Source organism: Stegodyphus dumicola, chromosome 1 (genome assembly GCF_044657685.1).
Source record: "Stegodyphus dumicola isolate Sdum_Otavi_A_Nest chromosome 1, ASM4465768v1".
In the NCBI taxonomy this organism is placed as follows: domain Eukaryota; kingdom Metazoa; phylum Arthropoda; class Arachnida; order Araneae; family Eresidae; genus Stegodyphus; species Stegodyphus dumicola.
In genome coordinates, this window is record NC_140768.1 from 172,293,443 (window position 1) to 172,306,807 (window position 13,365).

General features: G+C 30.4%; 1 protein-coding gene across 6 annotated transcripts in view; it reads right to left on the reverse strand.

Moving 5' to 3' along the window:
• The window catches only part of LOC118184756 (neural-cadherin-like), a 639,735-nt gene that overhangs the window by 380,359 nt on the left and 246,011 nt on the right, over window positions 1–13,365 (reverse strand). The window lies entirely within an intron of this gene.

Here is a 13,365-nt window from a genome sequence, read left to right on the forward strand (position 1 = left end):
CCCTTACAAAACATTCAAATTGAGCCTCATCCTCCATGCATCACGGAACTAGTTCGATATGAACTATTTCATAATCCCTTGTCTGTAAATGAAGCTGCAGGCTTCTTAATCTTTTGGCACATGAATGGCTACTTTGAAGAAGCCGTAGACGGATCTAAAGCATACTTCTAGTACATCTATAAGAACGACAGGAACATTACCTAATAGCCTGAAGAACTATTTCGGAAAAGTTCACATGAAGATGGATTTTGCCTCATGCATTTCAAGAATAATACACACATTCCTATTCATTTCTGATCTGAAATCTCATATCATTGGGAAAGGGAAACTGAATTTCAAATGTCATTGAAATATTTTTGAAATGGCTTTTGTAAAAAAACATTCTGAACATGTGATTTTGAAACATTTTCTTAGCTCGCACGTTTTTATGTATTTCTGGATAAACACAGTTTTCTCCTCTAACATTAAAAATATAGGAAAGTTCATTTAAAGTAGTACAAGAATGACCAATTCAGGAAAGCTGAAAATCCTTTTGCAATATAATTTGTAAATTTATGCGCGAAATTCGTGACTTAAGCAGAGGTCGACATATCTCTACATTGTTAGTATCATCTAGGGAACAGTAATTCATTTAGAGTAGTCAGAATGCTTTATACTAAGCTCCAAATACGTCAATTGAAATCCGCTTGACTTTTAATATTCTATGCAGTGGTAAATCGTCCGAATTCCAAGGCTGTATACTGAGTAAACTACATAATTATTGTAACTAGGTTAGGAACGAGAGAATTACTACGCATATGAAATAAGTTATTCAAAATTACAATATTCTGTTGGGTTATAAAAGCTTAACATAACCTGAAGTATGGATAAAAAGGTTATAGTAATGCATGCAAAACTTTTGCATTGAACACAACTCACGACTGAATCAGCATAACGCTACAAATTAAAAATAAAAACTTTTGCTAGAAAGACGAACTACACAGCTCCAGTTACCTAGATGAAACTTTGGAACTCTAATTATCCGAATAGTTTGTTTTCCTTTCAAAGTTTGTAAGGTATTTTCTAACCGCGTGCTTTCATGGTGTAATTAGAAGCACGTCCGGCTAGTAAATTTGGAGGTCCGAAGCTCGAATCCCGGCGAAGGCATAACACACCATCTTGCCCTTCCTGGGCAAAAAAAAAAAAAAAAAAAAAAAAAAAAATCAAAGTGATTCTATAATGGTGCTTGAACTAAAAGAAGGTCAACGATAATTAACCACCCAAAGGATCTAACGACTGACTTCTTTGCTCCTCAGTCGTCCTTTAAGTTAAGAAGAATGTAAAGTATTTTCGCCTTCGTTACCACGTGCCTTCGTCGTGTAATTGGAAACATGTCCGGCTAGCAGTCGGGAGATTCGGATGTTCGAATCCCGGCAAGGGTACGGTCTATTTGTCACGTTACCTGTTCCAGAATAAAATGCTTAATGGGTTTTACTAAATAAAATAAAACTTTTATTAGTCCAAAGGGGCTTTGTCCCTGAAGGACTATTGTTTTCGCTTTATCTGGAAGCCCAAATTTGAAATTTGGAAATTGTTTTATTATCGATTTCATATTTTGCAAAACTTTAACGAATTTTTGATTAACAAACTCAAGGATTTTAAAGCGAGCAATGGCAATGTTGTACGGAAAAAGCATTTTTACCTTCAGCGCGGGAGACTCTGTAATCAGAAATTCTAAAGATATGCTCAATTTAAAATTATTTTGCGATATTGCTCCTGAACTGAATTTTATGGTTTAAATGCGAATAACGTGGTATTTAATAAATAAACGTAACAGGCAAAATGTTAAAAAAAATGCCCCTTTGGACGCAATTTACAATATGAAAACCTTTAAATTTTCTTTTTCTTTTTTTAAAATTTAATTTCGTTTTTTCCATTGATTTTAGTAACACAGTAAAGATAATACAGCGATGTATGTATATTATTTTAAAAAGTGATTTATGAATACGCACGGCAAAATGCTGGTATAAAAAAAGTTCTGGAAATAAATTAAAATTTATAAATATACATTAAATCAAATAAAATATGATTTGTTTGAATAAAAATTAATTATATAACTTGTTATCCTAATAAAAATGCTTTCTTATTTATATATATTATTCTCAAAATGACCGTTTAGATTGATTTATTTTAATTTAATTGATTGTTTTATTTTAATTATTAATTTAAAACAGGAATGGATTGTGTATTTAGGCATACAAAAATAATTCAGTTTCTTCATTTTGTCAAAAGAAAAGGAGTTGTATTTTGTTTCAAAACAAAACAAAAACAAGTTTTTTGGGGAAAGGGACTAAAAAATCTTTATCGCACGGGAAAATAATCGAAAAAAGTATTCTCTTAGGAAATTGTTTTCCTTACAGTAATTACATATTCAGCTTATATGAAAAAGATAAAACAACTGTCTGAATTTTAAAATATAGAGGGATGATTATGTATTCCGAATTAGCCAGATATTTCATTTCTATCGCAAATTTTGACATACATTCTATACGAATTATTACGAAATTATTACAAATGGCTGAATAAGAATTCAGTCAAAACAAATTGATTTTAATAAAAATTCGTGAATTTGGCTTCAGCTATAGAAATATATAGAATTCCATTTTAAAAGTGAAGAATTTAAAAAAAAAACTAAGTTATAAACATTAATAAGCCCTTCTAAAAAGAAATTATATACGTTCATTTATAGAGAAAGAATAGTTTATAAAATTCATGATCAAAGTAAAAACTGAAATGAAATCATCCAAGTCAAGCACTGAAGCTGTAATGTTTCCGCCAGACGAACTAAAGACATATTTTTTGTTCTATTTCTTGACTCAATAATATTTACATAAACTGTAATGCAAATTTCGTTTTATTTTCAATACATTGGTATTCTTAGTTTAGATATCTCAATTCGATATCACTAATTAAACATATGATTCTCCGATACTGAATGGGAATATGGAATTCTGTAATATAATATAATTAACGTGTCTTACATTCCCAGACAATCTGGTTGGTATAATCAAAGACAGGTATCATGCAAGACAATTACGTATCACATTCCCCTGTTGCCTGTTGCTCTTATAGATGGATTGTTTGTCTTACAACTGATCTACAGTTATTTTAATTGAAATGCCCAGTATTACTGCCGAAAAGAAATACGAAATTACCTAAAGTGCAAGTCATGCTACATATACCTAAACAATAATAGTTCAGAGAAGCATATCTATCTCAAAAGCAATATGAACCACAATATGCCTTCTTGAGAGCATTCCTCAGCAGTTTGAAGAAAGAGATGAGAAAGCGTAAAATATAATCAGTTCGTTGCTAAGAGACACATACATATTCATTCTGCATTCGATATACATATAAAAAAAGCTGTTAGCTCACATTAATTACGATAATGCAGTAAAATTTTTCAAAAATTAGCAATAAGATATTTTATAAATTATATCAACTGTATCAATATAAACTATATCAAATATTTATGACTATCATATACTAGAAAAAAATTATAAAATTAGACCAAATATTGTTGGTAATACGTGTTGAATAATAAATCGATACAATTAGAAAAATGTAAAATATTATAAGTATTACGTACCCAAACAGCACACGACGTTGCAGACTGGTCCAAGAGGTTGCAAAGTGGTCGTGGTAGCTTTTACGACGTCTTTACAACGTTGCGAAGACGCAAAATATTTGCTGTTGCACGTTGGCAATTTGTTGCTGAAGCGTCATGATCTGACCACTTTTAGATGTGGTCGTTTCAGCATTTTTTTCATAGTTTATCAGCGTTACTTTTAAAATGAAAAAAGACTAAATCTGCCCTCTCAAGAAACTGAAGTCCACATAAGATTTACTTTGCAATGTTTCATTACTTTATTATTTCATCTAAATATATTAATCTAAGGTAGATTCATCTAATGAAATATAAATTTAATATAAATACTTTTGATTTATTAATTTGATTTGTGTTAAAATACGTGTTAAATAATTGTTTAAAATTCTATTAAAATAATTAATACTTAAAATATTTTTTATAAGTATTATAGCAAAATATTTAAAAATGAAACTAATCTATAAAGTAAGTTATTAAGTTATGCATTTTACATATTTTAAAAAATCATATTTCCGAAACCAATGCAAATCACATGTTAGCAATTATTTCACTTCTGAAATATGACTTTATTTTTTGTTTTTGAAGGAAGGACGAATTTATTTGAATTAATATGGCGACATTATATGAAACATTTTACCGCATACAGTGCAAAAAGTACAATTTTCACGAAGATATGATTGTGCATGAAGATGTATTCACGGATAAAAATGGGGCGATTTTAAGAATTCCGCGAAAACGCCCAATGTTAAAAGACGATGCATACTTATGTAAGATATGCATTATATGTAAGAAAAATGAAAAGTACGTAAAGGATAAACTATAATTTAAATTTAGCAGCGTAAATTAGCAGAACTGTGTTATTTCGAGACTAAACTATGCCATATGACTCATACATAATTCTGGTGAAGCAAATGGAGCTAAAACTCAAACAGCCAATAACTTTATAGCAGTATTGATTATCCAATCAAAATGCATTGATAATAAAAACAAACTCAATCTGAATTAAGATTTCATCCTGAACATAACGCACTCGCTTTCTTCTCATCGGCCTAGCTGGGCTACTGTCTGCTGCTCTCTTCTTATTGCAAATCTATCAAAATGGTAAACATTTTTAAAATAGGCACAAATAATGTGCCAAGTTGTTTGTGGCTGCAACATGTTCACTGAAAATAAAATGAAGATTTAATCTGACTCGGCTACCAATTTCCTATACATTATGGATTAGCACTCTACGCAATCAAAATTCTTGCTCTTCATTACGAATTCAGTCTTCTACGTTCTACACCATCAATATTGAAAAATACTTTTTATTATATTTATGCATTTATTTATTTATTTATTTCATTGTTACCATTAATTCATTACATAATTATTTTTTTTCCTCTTTTTTTTTCCTATTTGGAAAACTAACTGTATACACATTAATTTGTTGCTTTAAAATTTGGATCGCGATTGTATACATTTGGGGAGCATATGAGAAGACAACGAGCGTTTTTGCTTCAAAAATTTCAATTGTTATTTCGCGCAGATGGCACACGAACGTTTCAATCCGTGATCGTGTAAACCTTGAAATACATCAGAACGATTGTAAAATTTCCCAAATTAATAATAAAATACATTTTAAATGTTCTGTGAGAAAGAGAAAAATATAGAAACGTGGTAAAGAACGGAAAATAATGATGAGTCATAATTGAGTAACTGTTTCTTAAAACAGTTACTCAATTATGGCTCATCATTATTTTATTCTTGTTAAGGAAACATAACAAGATAACTTTATTCTTGTTAAGGAAACAAGAATAAAGTTAAATAAAATAAAAGAACAAGGAAATAATGTGATTCGGAAGCCTTATGTTTTAGGAAAGAAGAAATAGGCTAAGCAAAAGAAATGCAATAGAGAGAAACAAAACTAATAAATTCTTATTCTGAGAAAAGAAGACGGAAAGTAACAAGATAATGGGAAAATAGGAATAAGGTAAAAGTAGTTGCAGAATATCATGATTTGGAAAACAAGAAGAAACAAGAAATAGCAAAGAAAATTAAGAAAGCTAATATATGATGATATATATTACATTGATATTCATTAAAAAATACTAGGTTTATTTTCATTGCAAACTTATTAATACGGATAAGTAGTAAGTGAAATTTTTGCCTAAAAATTAGTAAATAATTCCTAAGAAAATTGCGTAACTGTGAATGAGCGGTAAACGCATTAAACGCTGGTAGTTCGGCACGGTTTCAAAACTCGGCCAGATGTACTGATAGCATAGGAGTTTTCGTTGGTTTTTTAAGTATAACGTGATTACGAGCTAGAAAGTCATGTTAATAATGTACAAATACGCTGTTGTACATTTTATGCCCTGATTTTTTACTGTATTCGTATGGATATGTTTATTAAATATTATCATGTACATATTTCATCATTGCGTATTCTGCAACAATGTTATGTCTTTATAATAGTGTACGCTTTGCTTTAATTTTTTTATTTTGCTTTATATATATATATTGAAATTATATGTATTATATATTGAAATATTTATGTAAATATGATCATGTCCACATTTCATTAGTGTATTCTGCTACAGATTGTATCTTTATAGTAGTTTACAAAATTTGAGTCTTTATAATATTGTATCTAAGTATATGTATAATTACTTTGACTCTTTCTGTGCATGCAAATAACGTAATGCACAAAACTGAATTGTCTTAATATATTTGCCTGCCCTTCTTCCCTCTTACCATTCAATGGCCGAAAAGTTTCTAACTTTAGAAGCACCTATTTGGCCTACCTCCCAAGGACAGACCTAGTTATTAAACAGTTCCGATAATGGTGCTTTTGACCAAAAAGCTAATTAAATCCAATGGATGGCTACTCCATTATTGGTGGAAAAGAAAGATGATTTCGGTCTACTGTTGAGGTGGTCGTCTTAGAGAGCTGAGATTCAGTATCGTTGTGTATTTATGTTCTCAGAAAAACTAGATAACTTTCTTCTTGGGAAGATTACTGCGATGAGAAATTTTATTCTGTCTTTAACAATTTTAATTTGTATTGGCTTACAGCTTATTTATAATTTCCTTTAGATGGTGAAAATTCCTCATGGAATTAATAAAACTGATACCATTTTATTTTTTATGAAAGACGTAGAATGCTAATGCTGTATAAAATTGAATACAACCGCTTCACAAAGGATATTGTTTCCTGCTACGGAAAATTAATTTTCAGTTTCTTTTGAAACAATTAAAAACTCTTAAGCTCACAGCTATTAAAACATTTTTCTAATTAAACAAAGTGGAGTCATCTTCATACTGCTTAATAAGCTGAAAAAATACTTATCTTCTTTCTACACAGATACTTTTGTCTTATTTTTACAACTTTCCTGACATAAACTGCATAAAAAATAATGAATAGATAAAACTAATTCTTTACTTACGCCTTAATAAAGCCTCCTTTTTTCCTTTAAAGAAAATATCGAATATTATGTTGTGTACAACGGTCTGTATCTCCAATTCTGTGCTTTCAAGAAAGAAAGTTGTTTACTTTTTTTGCTGTGCTTTCAAGAAAGAAAGCTTATTACTTATTTCTTTGGGAGAATTTTTTTATAGTGTTTATGATGCAAATCTGTAGATGGCGTTCGATGTATTTAATGTTACATATTAGATTAGTCTTATAACTTTTATGAATCAAAACATTTATGATTCTATGAAGATGAATTCAAATAATTAAAAACTCGTGATTCTGTGTATTACCCTGAATTCTTTATGTTTAAGAATTAACGTAAATAAAGCTTGTAAACAACCAGTAACCAACAACTGAATAGAGACATTTCCAAAACTACTATAGTGAAATTCCGGTACAACGAGGCAATGATCAGTTTATTTTGTAACATAAGCATACGTAATTTCAGTTCTTTGATTTGCCATCAAATTTATTGAGGAGTTTAATATGTGATGATGTTTAGTTAATATGGCTAATAATAGCGAATAGTTAATATGGCTAATAATAGCGAAGATGGCTAACATGCTGAACGCCTTCAGATGAATGCATGAGCCATACTGTTCAAGAACGAGGTCTACGCAAAACAGAAACATGAAAAATGTTTCAGTACAGAAAATCCTTTGTTGCGATTAATAACTGGAGAAAAGTTATAAGAAACGATAGGGTACTATCGTTTTGGCTGAATTGGTAATTCTTATTAACGCCATGGTTGATAATAGGCAGTACAAGTGGACTTGTTACTTTGTCCACAATGGTTGACAGATAAAATGGTTATCGATGATGCTCAATACCATTACTTATGTTTTCTGAAATATTCATCTATTTGAAAATTTTTGTTTTGAAAAGAAATAGTGGTAAAATGTTTCATTGTCCTGTATTTAGAAGTTCGCAGAAAGTGCTTGTAAAACACTATTTGAAACATAAACAAAATGAGGTAACATCCATCGGAACAAATGCACTTGCTTCAGACCTCTTGCTGTTCCAGGAAACAGTGGGAGAATACCTCTTTTAATAACTGTCAAATATTGGTCATCGTTTCGTTTTGAAATAAGATGAACTTTCTGAAAGTGTTAATCTTGTAGAATCATCTTGATAAGAGAGAACAGCACGAACAAAGCTGTTCCGGGTAATGTTGCTTTATACGTCTCTTTTATAAAGTGTATGCTCACATTCTGTGACAGCCAAATCCAATTATTTCAGGTTCCAGTGACATAGTAGCATGGAATTAGTTTTTGTGAGCTTTCTGAACAGTGGTATAAGATCCTTAGAAATGTTAGGTAACAAAAGAAGAGAAAATTATCCAAGTTCAAACCACAGAATGTTTTATTACACTGTTCACGCTGTAAAATCGTCGCCATTTTTTTCTGAATATATGAAACCTGCTGACATATTACACCACCGCTCACAAAGCAGATGGTTAGATGGAATACTTTATTCCCTTTCACTGCAATTCTGATTTCTTTCTGAGGTGAACAGCGACGTGATTTCCTCTTTTCAGTTCGCTGAAAAAAGAATCCAGCAAAACTTCCATTCTTCCACTTAGCAAGCATAAGGGAAGTCGATAATATTAGGATATTGCAGTCGATAATATCTTCGCTGTTCCAGATAGACAGTAAATCGAGCGGAGTAATGCACTTCATTTCTCTTAGGTAGTCTCTAACCATATATAAAAGAAAAGAAGGTTTGAAGAGGCACTTAAAGAGGCAAAGAAGCAATAGTTTTGAGCATTTTCAGGTGCAAAAGTTCTCTTCAGTTAAACTCAGGAGCAGAAACAGAAAATCATCGTGGCCATCAAGCAAACAGGAGACATCATACTTCATTCATTGGTGTATTCAATGAAAGGAAGGTATTATTATTATGTTCCTTTGAAATGAGTGTCAGCAACATAACTGAAAACTTCCACCGGAGACTAGTATCATTTTTTATTTTAATTTAAATAAAAGAATAATTTATAAGGTTATTTTCTCCCTCCTTTCCTCATGCCTTCGTGGTGTAATGGTAACACATTCGGCACGTATTCGAGAGGTCCGGATTCGAGTTCTGGCAAGGGCATTGCTGATGTTTCATGTCTCCTGCTTCAAAATATCCTAATATCTATATAGATTTAGCATTTAATAATAGTTCTTCAGGGCAAATTGTCCCTTTCGACTAATTATGTCACCGTTTGACAGACTTCATTTCAGTTGAAACTTATATATCGTTGAGAAGAAAATGCAACCATTATGGCTATGCTGGATTTGTTACAAGTTTTCTATTTTGATTCTTTGTATTTTCTACTAACGCTCGGAAGAAGTATAAAACGAGCTGTGTTTATAATAAAGAAATGAACTGTAAACGAATTATGGTATTTTTAAACGTATGAATAATCGAGGTACTTTTTTTCATCATTGCACTAGTTTTAGAGTACCTTACTTATAAAAGATTATTTTCTGATTACCACATTTAGAATATCCACTAGATTTCTTCAGCAAAACTGAAGTACTTCTCTGCTATATAATTTTTAAAGATCTCAAAGTGATGAAAACACAAAAATTTGTGAGCTTCAGTTAAACTTTTCTGTTAGCCAACAGGTGAAGGGCTATAGAATTTTGGCCTAACGCTAGAACTCGACTGTGATTAACAGAATCAAAGGTTCTATTTGACTGATGATTTGCTACCTATCAAGTGGTTATGATCACAAAGAATGAACCGAATAAAACGGAGAAAATGTTTTCACAGTCTTGATTGTGTTAAAAATAGTTAAGATATGCAATTTCATTATATGTATATTTAGTTTGTTCTATCAGTTAACTAAAATTTAGCGACAAAAATCGTCTTACTTTTAGCTCCGCTCTTGTATCAGAGCAGATTTCGATTCAAGACCCTGTCTGCAACTTCCTATTTCTCTAGTCGATTTGTATATTTTAATCCAACATTAACTAAACAAACTGTAATGAATCTTAGCTAAACTCATCCAGATATAGGGTATTAGTCAGGTAGTTTGAAAGAAAAACACGAAATGAATTAACATTAACACGTCTTTTACTAGAGAGATTGAACGAAGTATATAATAAAATGACTAAGCCTTTCAATGATAAAAAGAAATCCATTAAAAATTACATATCAAATAGCTTTCATTATTCTTTTGATAGCATGACAAAACTGGTATAGATCATTATAAATACAAACCAACAGCAAAACATTTATGTGTAGCTTCTTATTTTCATGAATAAAAACTTATAGTTTGTCTCTTAAATGTATGTATTTTAAAACTCCTAAAATCTTCTAAATTAAATATAAAATGAGTTAGCATAATCGTGAACTGTTTTTCCAAAACCATTCCATTTCAAAATAATTAAATGTTGTATTTGATGAAATTAACAGTAATTGAAGTTTTAATATTAAAGATGTTTTTTTACTATTAATTTCTTTTATACTAAAACTTCTGATCGCAGTTTAATAACTTTTAAACTAAGCAAACGTAATTATTCAAATTATTTCCAAACATAAATTTCGTCTAATATTAAGTAATTAAATGTATCTTAATAAATTTCCCAAGAATTTGCGAAACGAGATGTGTAGGCGAAAAAAATCTAAACTGCGAAAGTTTTCTTAATGTACCGACGTAAGAGAGTCAGCAAACAGTTTCTGTATAAATTATATTTCTGAACTCTTCAGCTCAACAAGAAATTAAATATAAGTTGATAAAAGATTGTAAACATTTATGAGCAGAAATCTGCAGTCTGAAAAAACATTTAATCGCGAAAACGTCCTCGAAATATTGACATAATTCTAAAATATATCAATGAGACTTTTCTGTATAATTAAAATTTCTAAACGATTCAATTTAAAAATTTCCAACAAACAAATCCTTTGACATATAGATATAAGAAATCTCGTTTTTTAAAACTTTTGTTTAATAATTTGTTTCTAAGACAGCACCATATTACTTAGCGTTATCGAGTAAGCAGTGAATCTGGAATAAATACTCCAACTGGACTGAATATACCTGTAGTACAAAGTTAATACCATTACACGTGTCTGCATTAAAATTTTACGCTTCTTATTTTTTTCTGTAACAAACTAAAAGTCAAATGTGTATTGATACTAATTCTTCGTTTTCATAGTAATAATCAAACCAGATTTAAAGAAGTATAACAAATGCACCTTTCCTTTTTTCCAAATATGAAATATTCTGGTGTCGCTATACCACTAAAAGAAAAGCTCAAACTAAAGAAGAGAGCAAAGGAAAGAAGGGGTAAAGGATTTCTTTGATATAATAAAGGAATTCACTTGAAATTCTCATCTCTTTCGAATAAAAGTTTTTGAAATTCGCACAAAATCTTCAGTGATTAGATTCCTGAATATATATCCAGGTAAAATACTCAATGAAATGGTAATACATCGGTATGCTGTTTTCACAATAATGATAAGAAATCCTTATATTTGCCTTCTGATATGATCGGTTTTATACTAAGCAAATACAGAATCAAACTCGACAGCACTTGAAAATTCACTCACAGAAGTATGGTATAAAGAAGCAAATAAATGCAACACACACCAGTTTCGCCCTCATAAGAATGAAAAATTCCTCGTATAGCATTTTCAGCCTCTCTCATCAAAAAAGATTCAAACGCAGAAAACAGAATTCTGCAGATTACAGAACGTAAACACTTTTATGCCTTTATTCATTTTTATTTGTTTTTATTCCTGTTTGAAATATTATTTCTGGATGCAAGATATCAATGAAATATATTTTTATGGACACATAATTAGTTGGAAAATGAAGGACTGCTGTGATAACGCTTTGTTAACTAATAGCATTAGCATGGGATATTTTGATTATTCATCAGATGGTGTTAGCACATTTTCTAAACAATTTTAATGCACAATTAATTATAATTTAAACATAATTTTTAACGAGATCAGAAGATCCAGGAAAAAGGTGAGGCACATTTGCTTCTGGTGAACAAATAGAAAGGGCGCCAAATCGGCGACGACAATTTAAAAATTCATTAAAAAAATAAATTATAATTTTAATAACTCATCATTTTTCAACTCTGGAATACACCAATGAATATGAAAAAGAGTTTTGTGTTATATACAATCAATCTGAGATAAAAGAAGAATTAATAACATTCATTTACTCTCAGAAAAGATTAGGCTTCAGGGTAGTGCATGTATTATTTTCTCACTTTAGAATCTAGTATTGGAAATAACATACTGAAGTTAATTTTAACTTGCTGTAATGAGCTGCGTAGGTTAACTTGCATGAAAACTATCATACTCATGAATTCAGCAATTCTTTACCTTTTTCTCCCATTAATTTGCACTACTCGTTCTTCGCCAAAATAAGCTTTCCAAAGTCCACTAACTGAGTACAGATGGCGACGTAACTGAAGACAGTTTTTGCAACATGACACACAAAGGCCTATTGGAATAGCATCGGAGAACTGAGAGAGGGTGTTTGAAAATGAAATGTACCTTTCCTACCTATTTTTTATGTAAAACGTACCAATGCATTAGCGCATAATTTGAGGTTTGTTTTCTTGTATTCATGTTTAATTTGCGTGGGAACTATACATATGGTTTCATTTATGGTTATTTCTGGTGCAGACGTACATTTCCAGATGGATTAAAAATCAATTAATTTGTCTCATTCTTTGTCGACTGGAATTAAAATTAAAGGTAAAACATAACTTATGTTTGTTATGTAAAACAACATAATAGCAGATTTGTTGCCAATCTAGAGAGACTAAGCTTCGCAACAACAAAGATAACGCCTTCATTTAGTATTGCGAATTAAATCATTCTTAATCCTTTCTGGAATTTGTTTCGAGGAAATAAGTGTTTAAGATTTACTTCGTAATCTTTAATATAGATATTTTGAGTTTTTATGTATTTTTGCCTTGTCGCGAAGTGAGAACTGAATTAATTGAATGAGAAATACTGAATCGTCTGTGAAAAACTGTTTCTTTTTTGTTTTGCTTGCTTAATTTCTTTTATACATTGTTCTAGATTTATTATTACAATTGAGTAGAACATGTGGCAACAATTAATTATTTCTTCAAATGATATAAATTTTGTGCATTCTGAGTTATAATATGAACGAAATATAACACTGTTAAGTGAACCTAGCACCAAAGTGTCGCTATGGTAAACAAATGTACTAAATTTTAAAGAGTGCATTTATTCTATTGTGGTTTATGCGCTATCGACGAAGTAGATTTAATTCAATCCAATAAGT